The 14,153-nt window shown below is 35.5% G+C and overlaps 1 protein-coding gene across 4 annotated transcripts in view; it reads right to left on the reverse strand.

Annotated features, from left to right (window-relative positions):
* FOXN2 (forkhead box N2) overlaps positions 1-14,153 on the reverse strand; it is a 56,204-nt gene that overhangs the window by 26,635 nt on the left and 15,416 nt on the right. The gene's annotated exons all lie outside the window — the stretch shown is intronic.

Consider the following 14,153-nt stretch of genomic DNA (forward strand, 5'->3'; position numbering starts at 1 on the left):
AAACAATTATCAGTCAATGTAATACTTAAGATTCGTAAACTCATGGAAGAAGGAAACATATTTAAATATCCCCAAATCAGAGAAATTTTGCAATCAATATCCCACATAATATTTAAGCACAATATTTGTATAACAAAGATGCTAAAGGTTACTATACAAGGAACAGAACTTATTTCATGTTATTTGAAATGACTACAAATAAAATGCAGCACTATAGCACAATATGTACAGGTGATATTAACAGAATTAAATAATGTATTTTGAATACTTATTAAAGTCCCTAGGCTTTAGTAACTGCCTAATAATGTTTGCTGTTATTAAAAATGAACAATTATTTCTTTGAATTATAAAACTATAATTTATTCATCTTATGGATCTATGACTTCACTGTAATTAACAGTCATACATATGGCTCAATACAAACAATAACCAAATTTAAAATAAAGCTCAAATAATAATTCCAAATAAACCCTTTCCTCAAATCTGAAATACTTACCATAAATAATTTCGAATATTATTATAGTATATCATACTAAAAAGATAACATTCCTTAGTAACAAACTAAATTCGTTACTAGCAAAATTATATTTACTATAAATTTATTATTTATTTGTAAATTCCAGTATTTTTTTTTTTTGCGGTACGCAGGCCTCTCACTGTTGTGGCCTCTCCCGTCGCGAAGCACAGGCTCCGGACGCGCAGGCTCAGCGGCCATGGCTCACGGGCCCAGCCGCTCCGCGGCATGTGGGATCTTCCCGGACCGGGGCACGAACCCGTGTCCCTTGCATCGGCGGACGGAGTCTCAACCACTGCGCCACCAGGGAAGCCCCAGCTTACATATTTTATTATAGAGAAATAGCTAAGTAAAAGCACATCTATTTAATATTTAGTAGTCGTTAAAAATGACTGTCTTGAAGATGGTGAAGTAAACAAAAAAGCTTATTAAAAACTGGTGAAAAAGTAGGAAATATACAAAAAGCTAACAGTGCCTTATATTAGTAACTTGGTAATTTTTTTCTGTTATATTATCCGGTTTTTCTTTAAGGTGTTTATTATTTTTATAGTTTAAAGTTAAAACAATATACTCAAGGGGGAAAAGACTGTGTTAGACTATTTTTTAGTTGTAGTATTTCCATTTCACAAGAAACAAAATCACAAAAAGGTCACAGACTGATCAAAGACCTCTAGTCAAAAACAGAAGCCACCTCTCATTCTTAGTACAGTTTATTTTGTTATTAAGCTTTTCTGTAACACAAATTAGTTCACTGGTAAGTAGGGGAAAGATTTTAGTACAATGTGAAAGTCACACTGGTTTGTACATGATTTTTCCCAGCCTATGTCTCTGCACTACTAAATAATAAGAGCTGAACCCCAAACAAGCTAACACAGTGGAAAGCAGCAAGCTGCTGAAAATACAGTACTGTACGCAATTCTCATTCAACCCATGTTCTTCCTCTTGGCACAGCCTGGTCACACGCATTGTCTTGAAAATACTTAATGAAGTCTTCTCTGCAAATCTTTATGCATCTCACTCTGGCCTCCATAACCCTGTAGCTTCAACCCTTCCTTGCACACCCTTCCACCAGGCTACCTTCATCTCTTGTTTTTTAACCTTAAGTCAACTGTAGTATTTCTTTATATGTAACAGAGTTAATATACCTTTTTAAATATTCTAGTATTCTTATTAAGACTTATTTTTATTAGTGTTCTGATTACAAAGCTTTGCATGTTTTGGGTGCGACCCATCAGCTCTGCACAATTTCAGTGTTCTCAGAAATACATAATATGTAACATTACAACAGAAAGGTCTGTATATTTTACACCAAAATCAAGAAAACTTTTAGTTTTAAATTTTTATGAAACTACTTCTTAAAATGAACTGAAAGCATTCGATAGCAGATAATTAATAATGTGCATGGAAGTTTGCTTCACAAAGCAAAATAAGTAAAGAAATAAAAGGAAATCTGGGCTACTGATGTATTGATAACACTTCCTTTTAGTAATCTTTTAAGAACAATACTTCAACAAACCAAATTTAACTGTTACACATAATAAATGTCACTCAAAATAGGCACTAGAAAATAGGCCTAGAAAATAAAATGTGGGATATGAAAATGTATCCTAATTTCTTAGGTGTATAAATAACATAACCCAAATAATGAATACATCCACTACAAATAAGATTTCCAAAACCAAGACATTGGTACCAAAAAAAGGCATGTAAATGTACAAGACGATTTAGCAAAGTACACATTTGTGTTAAGACTCCAAATCTACATTTCAGGGAAGGACAGAATTACCTCTCACAAGGAGAATTTTCAAAGTGGAGAGTTCAAATAAACCCAGTACAATCACTCTGGAGCCCCTGTCTAGAGCTTCACTGTATGACGGCCATGGCAGCATCTTGAGAAGACAGCTCAGGATTAAAATGCACCATTTTTTCCCACAGCTATGCAGCTCATGCATCTCCACAGCTGTCCAACAGAGAATTGCATGTCTGCATATTATGTTCAATGCTACAATGACACTCAACTCCAGGGCAAGAAAAACATAATAAGATTCCATATTGGAATTCTCACATCACTTCTCAAAAGGTTAGAGGAGAGCACTTTTGCTTAGGTTTGTATTAACACTGGTCTGAGAGGAAATGCTTGACAGAGAGTAAGTAAGAGAAGGGAAACTAAGGTAGAGAATTTTCAGTGTCATCTAAGGTACAAGGTGCCAAATTACAAGGTATTAGAGGTGTCACAGTGATACCTTTTTTTAACCTGAAATAACTAAGGAACCTCCTAAACACAAAATGTTGGTTAAAACCACATAGATTTTATGACTTAATTTATCCACATTTTTAATTGATTGTATCAGATTAAGCAAATTTTTCCTTTATAGTTAGAATCCTTAAATATTATATTATTTAGCCCTCTAAGTTTTTCACACATCATGTAAAATTGTTGTACTGAGTTGTACTGAAACTTGTTTTTCCCCCCACCAAATTCATTAACATTATTGCAGCAGTAATTCATTCTTTTTACAGATGACTTATATTCTACTTTATGAACATACCACAATTTATTATACTCTTAAAAACATTTATTTATGTTTATGTTTGGGGCTATTACAAGTAGTATTGTTATGGACATCCTTGTTCATATCCCTTGGAACACAACTGTAAATAAATTTTCTGAAATTCTAAAAGCAGAATATATGTGAAGGAGTGGACTTATTGGGTCACAGAGTATTCTTTTCTTCAATTTTAACTGATAATGACAAATTGCTACCAGGATTGTATGTGTATTTTGTTTGCTCCATGTACTCATCAAAAAAATTTTTTTTGCCAACCTGATGACTATGAAATTGTAACTCCTTGTGGTTTAATTTGCATCTCCCATATAAGTAATGGGGTTGAATATCTCTTCATATACAAAAGAAACATAAAAGTCAAGTATATATATATGGCAAACATATATATATATATATTTGCCATTTAGATTCCCTCTTCTATTAAGTGTCTGTTGAAGTCATTTGTATTGTTTGGATACCAATCCTTATATGTGATGCAAATATCTTTCCCTATTTAGGTGGCTTGTCTTTTTATTAGTTGCCTATTAATGAAAAAGTTCTTAACTTTAATAGGGTGGATTAACCCTTTTCTTTATGGTTACCATAGTTTGTTTCTCATTTAAGAATTCCTTCTGGGGACTTCCTTGGTGGCGCAGTGGTTAAGAATCCGCCTGCCAGTGCAGGGGACACGGGTTCAAGCACTGGTCCGGGAAGATCCCACATGCCACGGAACAACTAAGCCCCTGCACCACAACTACTGAGCCTGAGCTCTAGAGCCCACGAGCCATAACTACTCAGCCCACGTGCCACAACTACTGAAGCCTGCATGCCTAGAGCCCATGCTCCGCAACAAGAGAAGCCACCGCGATGAGAAGCCCGCGCACTGCAACGAATAGTAGCCCCCGCTCACCGCAACTAGAGAAAGCCCACACGCAGCAACGAAGACCCAACACAGCCAAAAATAAATAAATAAAATTTATTAAAAAAAAAAAATTCCTTCTGTACACCAAATTCATAGAGCCTTTATCCCATACTGTCTTCTAAATGTATTATAGTTTTTACCTTTCACATTAGGTCTTCAATTCATAAAAAAAGTTATGTATGTATTTTTTACTCAATTTCATTTTTTTACATATGGATACACATCTGTTCCAGCATTATTTGTTAAAAATTTTCTCTTTCCTGCTGGAAGAACCAATTCATCATTGGCCCTTAGCATCTCTAACATTCTCACCAGGTATGCCAAGACTGAAAGGTCTTTATGTGGGCCATTTCTCAGGGTTGTGTTTGCCACAAACAAAATTGAGGGATGACCTAACATCTCCCAGACAAAGGGCAGTCCAAGCTCCATTAACATTTCTTCTTTCATACATGAGTTATTTAGAAGAATATATCTTAATTTCCATGTGAGTTTTCTTCTTACTGATTTCTAACTTAAATGAATTGATCTATAGGATATGAATCCTTTGAAATCTGTTGAAACTTACTAGATGGTCCAGTATGTGGTTGATTTTCATGATGATTCAGCTGATGTTTCCACAGTGACTGGGTGCAATATATGTCCGTTAGATCATGCTTGTTAATTACATTAAGTTTTCTATATTCCTGATTTTTTTTTTTTTTTTGGTCTGCTCTCTTTACCAATTAATGAGGAAGATATATTACAATCTCCCACTATACTGGTGAAATTTATCAATTTTTCCTGGTAGTTCTATTAATTTTTGCTTTATTTGTGGTTTTGGTTATTAGTTGCATACAATTAAAACTTCTAAACATTCATGGCGAAATGAAACATTTACCATTACTTATCAAGTCTTCCTCTCCCGTTGCGGAGCACAGGCTCCGGACACGCAGGCTCAACGGCCATGGCTCACGGGCCCAGTCGCTCTGCGGCATGTGGGATCTTCCCGGACCGGGGCACGAATCCGTGTGCCCTGCATCGGCAGGCGGACTCTCAACCAATGTGCCACCAGGGAAGCCCATTACCATAACATTTTTATCACACATACTCATCAAAATCCAAAGTTACTTTTAATCTTCTCCTGAGTAACAAAAAGATCTTTTGGATACTAGCTCCAATCACCTCTCCCCAGTTTATAAAATAAACTGACAATTAGTAAATAACTAAAACAACTGCTATTTCAGTTTTTTTAATCCCATAAGACACTATTATTGTTTATACAGTTTTTAAAAAATTAACTTACACTTTATTAACATACACTTACCACTGTCTTTGATCATCATTCCTTTTTGAATCTCAGACTTTCAATGACCACTTTCCTTCTACTTAAAATGGTCTGCTAGGGGGATGGGGGAGCGATGGAGTGGGAGTTTGGGGTTAGCAGAGGCAAAGTATTATATACAGAATGGATAAACAACAAGGTCCTACTATATAGCACAGGGAACTATATTCAATATCCTGTGATAAACCATAATGGAAAAGAATATGAAAAAGAATACATGTAACTGAATCACTTTGCTAAAAAGGAGAAATTAACACAACACTGTAAATCAACTATACTTCAGTTAAAAAAAAAGTGGTCTGCTAGTGAACTTGCGGATTTCTCTGAGCATGTCTTTATTTTGCCCTTGTTCTTGAAAGTTATTTTTTGCTAGCTATAGAATTCTGGGTTGAACTAGAGCAGGTCACAGCTTCTAGATTTATTTTCACTGAGTACATCATTTCATGATCTCTATTTCCATTATTGTTATTGAAACCTGATAACCCTTTGAAAGTGTTCTGTGTTTTCTCTTAAAAATTTCCCCTTTATTAACCTCTTTTATATTTCCCACTTTATTGTCTCTCTGTACTGCATTCTGAATCTCTTCAGGTTTATCTTTTTTTTAAAATGATGTAATCGGAATGTTTATTTATTTATTTAAATTTATTTATTTAAATTCATTTAAATTTATTTACTTATTTATTTTATTTTTGGCTGCGTTGGGTCCTCGTTGCTGTGCAGGCTTTCTCTTGTTGCAGCGAGCAGGGGCTACTCTTAGTTGCGGTGCACAGGCTTCTCATTGCAGTGGCTTCTCTTATTGTGGAACACGCGCTCTAGGCACGCAGGCTTCAGTAGTTGTGGCTCGTGGGCTCTAGAGTGCAGGCTAAGCAGTTGTGGCGCATGAGCTTAGTTGCTCCACAGCATGTGGGATCTTCCCAGACCAGGGTTCAAACCCATGTCCCCTGCACTGGCAGGTGGATTCTTAACCACTGCGTCACCAGGGAAGTCCCACGTTTATCTTTTATTGTATCATTTTTTCTTCAATGGGGTCTGTTTGCTTTTACCTATTCCTTGAATTCTAATTTCAGTTACTGTATATTTTCATTTCTAGAACTTCTGATTCTTCTACAAAATGTTTGTTTGCTCTTTTCCTCATTTTTAAGCTTTCATTGAACATATTAAATATAATTATTTTATATTTTACACCTGATAATTCCAAGATGTGAACCATTTGTAGGTCTGATTCTACTGATTCTCTTACATTGTGCCCTGTTTCCTTAGATGGCTTGTAAATTTTTATTTTAAGCAACTCATTTTCATTATAACTTTACCAACAGGAATTCTCTGACAATGATGATTTGTGCTGCTTCTGTCAGGCCCCTGGGAGTAGTAACAATCCAGGATCATTTAAAATTCTTATAACAGAATTCAAATGCGAAGTATAGAAAGTGAGGAAGTAGAAAAAGGTAAGAAAAGCAAAGAGAGAAAAGAATAGGGCAGAGGGGACTTCCCTGGTGGTCCAGTGGTTAAGAATCCGCCTTCCAATGCAGGGGATGCGGGTTCAATCCCTGGTCAGGGAACTAAGATCCCATATACCACGGGGCAACTAAGCCTGTGTGCCACAACTGGAGAGCCTGTGTGCTGCAACTACAGAGTCCATGTACTCTGGAACCCACGTGCCACAATTAGAGAGAAGCCTGCTCGCCGCAACGAAGGATCCCCCATGCTGCAACGAAGACCCAAAGTAGCCAAAAATAAATAAATATTAAAACAAAACAAAACAAACAAAAAATAAAATAAAATTCTTAGCTTGAGGTCTAGTGTGAATTCAGGCTGCAAACCAGTGTGAGGGCTGGTTTGTGGTAACAAATTTTCAGTAGAGATTTTTTATTTTTCCTGTTAGCAGCAATATTATAGAAAGATCATTTTCTTTGTTGGGAAAGAATTTCTAGATCACTCTTACACCTAGAAGGTATATACCCCTATGGAAAAAGGGTTATTACTGGAGAAGACTGCTAAATGTTTTACTCTGGTGGCTCTGGGCTTTGCTTCCTGATCCCTGAGCCCCCAAAAGGCCAGGAAAACAGAAGCTCACTTGATTTGGTAAATACCCTCAAGGCAATAGCCAGCTTCAGTACTCAGCTTACCTCACTGGGTTTCCAATTAGTGTTCAGTCTAAATATTCTTTACTTTTGTGCCACAGCACTGATGCATTTTGTCCAGCATTTTAGGTTGTTTTCAGCAGAAAGACTAGTCCAGGTACTTAGTTCCCCATGCCTCTGGAAACGGATGTTTACATTAGTTTCTGATGGCAATATCTCTAAAGAACATTATCCCATATTTTAGAGCACTGGTTCTTCTCTAACTTACATTACACCGTATTTTAGAGCACTGGTTCTTAAGTTTCTTCTGCCACCACACACTTGAGGAATTTCACTTACTCCTATCACTAAGAGTTGCTTGTTATGACAGTGATTCCCAACTGGCAGTAGGTAGAAGACATTTCCTTGGAGGTGAAAGGTGGTAATCAAAAATTGTGAGTACATTTTTTTTTTCAAGAGGTTACTTCTTCTCATCCCTTTAAAAAATCATACTTTAAATATAGGAAAGGTATTTTAACCCCTTAACTATGATTCAGGCTATTATAAACAAAGATTTGGTAAAGAATAATACTTATAGGGATTGCTCAAGTATATAGGACTATTTGCCACTTTCTCAGTGTTTCTCAATAAGTGTGTGCCATGGATAAACTCTGGGGGCCACAAGTTTTGCAAATTTTCATTTTGTGTTTTCATTTCAATAACAATATAAAGAAAAAAACGAAAGACTTAAAAATAAACTTACTTCAGAAACTAAAGTCAGTGATTCTAAAAATGGGATATATAATTATTTTCTTTAAAAGGGATCCATATATTATTCCAGTTACAAATACTGCTTCACACTCAAAGGTCTCACATTTGCTATGCTTGAGTTACTGGATTAATCTTCCTAGTTCTATATCCTAGTCCTCAGTTGTACTGTAGTCACTGTACCTGATTATACAGGTATATGACCCCTTACTTAAAATCCTTGAGGGCAGATATATTTCAGAATTCAGAATATTCTGGATGTTAGAAAGGGACTACAATGCACATGTGATATGTTATACAGTGTGTCAGTGAGGTCTGAGGCAGGACCCCATAATAAAAATGTTAATGTTTCTGCAGAAAAATGTATATTCACAGTAAGAAGGGAGTAAATAAAGACCATCAATAGTCTTATATCAGTTCAGATCATGTTTTAACACTACATGGGTTAAGAGAAAACTTTTGGCTTTCGGAGCACTTTGGATTTCTAAAACATGGAAATACAATTATAGAAGCATTATCTGCTATAGACTGGAAATCCAGATAAATTTCATTAGAATTTCATATAAGATATGATAATGCACCTTAAGGTGCATGAATTTAATGCATCAACTTTGTAATTTTTTTCCCCAAATACTTAGGAACCCCTTTTTGTCTACTTGTAGTTTAATAGTTGAGGATACAGAATAAGCAATTTCCTGACAACCAGGAAATGTATTATATTATAAATTCTAAAATGTCTGAAGTATCTAAATGTATATAGGAATTTAAAATATATTCCAAAACTAACATATAAGCTATATTGGATTATGATTATAATATCTCTACATCTGGTAATGTGGATAAAAGATAGAAAAAGCAAAGTATAAGAGATACACTATTCAGAATAATCTCTCCTTGTCCTTTTCTAAGATGCTTCAAGAAGAAACCTTTTACTCCTACTACACTCATGGCTCCGTTGTCATAGGTGTTAGATTCTATGGTAAAACAGTGTACAACTATAAAATGAAAGGCTTCTTCCTTGAGAAAGGAATATATATATGTAATACTAGAAGGTACTAAACAGAAGGTTGGGGAGGCAGTACATTTGAAGTTAAAACTGTGAAAGATAAGGCAATTTCATATTATAAAGTCATAAAAGTGAAATCTAAATCATTATTATTGACATTAGAATCACATCTGGTGGCAGTGAAGCAGAGGGTTAAAGAGCATGAGCTGTGAAGAGATATTGCCTGGGTTCAAATTCCAGGTCTGCCATTCAACAGGCTATAAGACCTATCAACGAAGAATTCTAACAGTACCTACTTTCATAAGATTGTTAGTACAAATTAAATGAGAATAAATATAAAGGACTCAGAACAAACGTAGAGAGTAAGTACACAATAAATACTAGCTATAGAGATGGTAATTATTATTACTGTTATTAATTTTAAAATTATTATTAGCTTTCTTCCTAAAGTAGTAGATTTATATATGTTATATCTCTCGAATACAAAAAAATGAGGGTATAAAATCAGTAACTATACTTTGTGTTTTGAAGAAATTAAAAAAAAATTCTAGTATTAAGGATGGGCCTCCTTTATGACCAGTGACACCCTCTGGTGAGGCAGAAATTAGGACTTCTCAGAAGAGTGCTGCAATAACAGTTTCATCATTTTCTTTATGATGCGACTTTCACTTCCTTATTCTGTTTCCATGAACTTTATGTATGTCAGTCTTTTACCAATCATACCACATGACAGAACCTTTCTTCAAATCTTTCTAGTTTAATAATCTAAAAGCATTTAAACCATATAAACTTTCAGAACTTTTTTTAGTTTTTTGTTATTAATGGCCCCAAAAGATTTTAAGTTCATTTATTAACAGCTGCCTAATGCTAACATTCTAACAAAAGAATTTATATAAAAAAAATAACTACATTACCTCTGAAATAAAATATGTTGAGTTTTCACTAGTAATGACATTCTCAATAACAAAAAGATACAGTGGCAAATATAATGCTATAATCAAAACAGGACAGGAATATAAATATCTACATATATAGTTATATTTATTTGTATCTGACTAGTTCAGAATCTATCATGAATCTACCGAATTCTTACCAAGTTAAAATATTCAAAATAATTTCTTTAAGATATTACTTATATTACTTATACTGTAAATTTCAGGATAACATCTATAGTACCTTAAAAATAGACTCATGTATATAAAATTTAACAACCCAAAAAAATCAGGCTCTCAGTCCAGCAATTCTCATGAACATAAAAGTTTTTTAATGTATACCTTAGTAATATAAATCCATAGCAAATAAGAAATAATTGCAATTAATTCAGTTCTACTGTGTTTAATACTTTTAAAAAGTGCTTTTCAAATTATATTATTGAATTTCATGTTATACTTTTCAACTTTAATTACGTTTTTATCTTACCTATATCATAGTTCTTAAGAACCCTAAATCCGTAAGTTATTGTTTGCAAGATACTTTTTTAATTGTTACAAATTTAGATTTAATCCATAATATTATTTAAGAATTCATTTTAGGAAATGAAAAATAGCACTGAAAAAAGACATCAAAATAAAATAATAGTTAATTTTTGATATCCCAAAGGAAATTTATTCCAATTTATTTCTTCCCTGCACCCTTGAGCCAATCATTGAATATTTCTGTCCTCATTACACAGAAAGGATAAATGAGGAAAATCAATTTTGCTGTTTCTAAAAAAATTTTACTACACTGGACTAAAAAGGAAGCATGCCATCTGTTATGTTCTACTAGAACTGGAAAGAAGTTGAAACCAGCTCTTGAGCAATCGTACTGAGAAGCCCCGAAGAAGACTTAAAGCACGGGATGATTAATCTGGAACTATGTGGCAGCATCTGACCTACAGATACAGTTGTTTCTCACCGTCTTCACCCTACTAGTCTAGCTTCCTATTTAAAATCAGTCTCATTATAAATACTTTAAACATCTAAATTCCTGAAGCATGTGACAAATGAGTATGATATTTGGTTGTATTTAATTATACATATTTACAATTTCTAATTATGCTTTTTTACATGGTCTTAAGACATCTGGAAACTTTATTTCTATTGACTTGCTATTTTACCTCTCACCAAGAACTTAATGTCATCAGTAAATTAAACAATCTTAGAAGTGTGAAAAGAGTAACCCGAGAGTAGGCCCCTTCTCAGATTTGTGGCTTTCCCATCCAATCACTTTAAAGTAACCAATATAAAAAACCATTTGACAGGCTAAGACAACCCTAGCAAGGGGAAATAGGCTGTCATTCACTTAGCTCACATGACTAAACAATGTTTTCCATAGGAAAAAAAAATCTACTACAGAGTTAAGGCATACACAGAAATCGAAAATGTTTGTGAATTTTATCAGAACTGCCTGGCAATTACTTCAATTCTTTACTGTAATTTAAGCTTTGTCTCTGATTAAGATTTACGATATAATAAAAGGAATTTCCATCTAATTTCCCGCTCCTTTCCTCACCTGCACCTCCTTAGGAATAAACCATTTTTATTAATTATAAAACATACCATAACTCAAGACTGGAAGCCACAGTACTATATTTCCTAGATTTATTCAGCAGTATAATAAGCTTATAATAAGCTCAACATAAAATATTTTAGCGGGCTTCCCTGGTGGCACAGTGGCTGAGAGTCCGCCTGCCGATGCAGGGGACGCGGGTTCGTGCCCCGGTCCGGGAAGATCCCACATGCCGCGGAGCGGCTGGGCCCGTGAGCCTTGGCCGCTGAGCCTGCGCGTCCGGAGCCTGTGCTCCGCAACGGGAGAGGCCACAACAGTGAGAGGCCCGCGTACCGCAAAAAAAAAAAAAAAAAAAATATTTTAGCAGTTTACAGATACTAATTATTTTCAAAATCTTAAGAGTTCCTCATTTTTAAATAAGGAAAACAATTTTCTTGTTAATTTATCACATTGGTAGTGATAATAGTGTAACACTTATTGAGCACATACTATTTGCAAGGCTTTGTGTAACAAATTTAATGCTAGAACTTTAAAGATATTCTATTAACTCAAATTATCTGATAACTTTGGTAACCCTGAGGTTAGAAAATTAAGCCATATAAAAGGAACTCACAACCTTTCCTACAATACATTCTTTGTTTTAAGGTTCTCTATTATAAATACTGTCCATCGCATAAAATCCAATATTGAGATTACAGGGTAGATTCAAATCCCAAAAATACTACTGCAAAAAGACGTATATTTGATTATAATGCTACATGATGTCATGTATCCAGGACAACTGAAGCATTATGATCTCTTAGGGATAAAACTGCCTCTTGGTCATAGATTTAGGTGACACAGCATGTGACCCATTGTCTCTAAACAAAAAATGTGTGCAGCTGCATTTTCCTGTCAAGAAAGGGAAAGGGAGGGAAGGACGCAGAATACAAAAGGGTCAAAGATTTGTCTCATAGAGAAACAGTTTTTCAAATAGGGGTAAAAAAAGAAATAAAATTGGGGGGGGTCTTCCCTGGTGGCGCAGTGGTTGAGAGTCCACCTGCCGATGCAGGGGACACGGGTTCATGCCCCGGTCCGGGAAGATCCCGTGGAGCGGCTAGGCCCATGAGCCACGGCCGCTGAGCCTGCGCGTCCGGAGCCTGTGCTCCGCAATGGGAGAGGCCACAACAGTGAGAGGCCCGCGTACTACAAAAAAAAAAAAAAAATTGAGTGGGGGAAAACACCTTTCCCCAACTCGTGCTAAAAGCAGAGAACACTAAAATTGGGGAGGGGAGTGGGATCTGTTGTGGTAATCTTCCACTGAATCCACTTTTCTCCTAAGTTAACTTGCCCAAATACATTGTGTAACCATGGTTCAAATGCCATGTCTACCTAAACAATTTTGTGCTACTTGTATACAGTATATAGAGGTTCCCTACACATTGTTACAGCACTTGTCTCCCCCCACCCGCCAAAAAAGTCTCAGTTGTTCATTTGTTTCTTGGAGAAATTAATATGAAGCAATAGCTTTGTAAGTTAAAAAAAAAAGACTGCTTCTAACCAGTAAACAAACATGATATTTTCCATATAAAGACCAAATATATATATATATTTTTAAACAATGAATCCCTAGCGCATAACTCTGCCTTTCACACAGAGAAATACTGGTTTCAAAAAATAGTACCATAAGAGATCTAAATTGAGTGAAAATTGTTTTCTCTGTCGAGAAAAATAGCTATTTCTAATAAATGTTTTTTAAAAGTTCATGACAAAATAATTTGTAAACTTCTATTAGTATCTAAAACATAGCACTAGTTTACCTTACATGTTACTAAACATAGTGATAGAAAAAAAGCGCTTACTAGCTTTCAGAGTAAATCTACCTGAGAAAACCCATCTTCTCAATCTTTGGGACTACAATCAATGCCATATCTGAACCAAAATGCGTTAAAGGCTGAAAAAAACTGACAGTACAGAAAAACAAACAAACCAACCACAAATGGAGAGAAATATCCTTACCATCTAGAATTAGAAGTAATGTCACCTGTGCTACAAACCATATAGTGACCAGTTAGCCAACAAGCACTTCGGGTTTTTTTTTAGATGTTGGGGGGGGGGGGGTAGAAGTTTACTTATTTATTTATTTATTTGCTGTGTTGGGTCTTCATTTCTGTGTGAGGGCTTTCTCTAGTTGTGGCAAGCAGGGGCCACTCTTCATCATGGTGCGCGGGCCTCTCACTGTCTCGGCCTCTCTTGTTGCCGAGCACAGGCTCCAGACACGCAGGCTCAATAGTTGTGGCTCACGGGCCTAGTTGCTCCGCAGCATGTGGGATCCTCCCAGACCAGGGCTCGAACCCGTGTCCCCTGCATTAGCAAGCAGATTCTCAACCACTGCGCCACCAGGGAAGCCCAGCACTTTGTTTTTTTGATAGCCTTGTAACTGTACTTGAAAAGTTATTTTGAGAGGAACAAAGTTACAGAAACCTGAAAATCAACAGATCTAATGTCCTAAAGTACAAAGATAAATTTGGTTGGCATGTGAATACA

The sequence above is a fragment of the Globicephala melas genome, chromosome 12 (genome assembly GCF_963455315.2).
Source record: "Globicephala melas chromosome 12, mGloMel1.2, whole genome shotgun sequence".
NCBI classification, from domain to species: Eukaryota; Metazoa; Chordata; class Mammalia; order Artiodactyla; family Delphinidae; genus Globicephala; species Globicephala melas.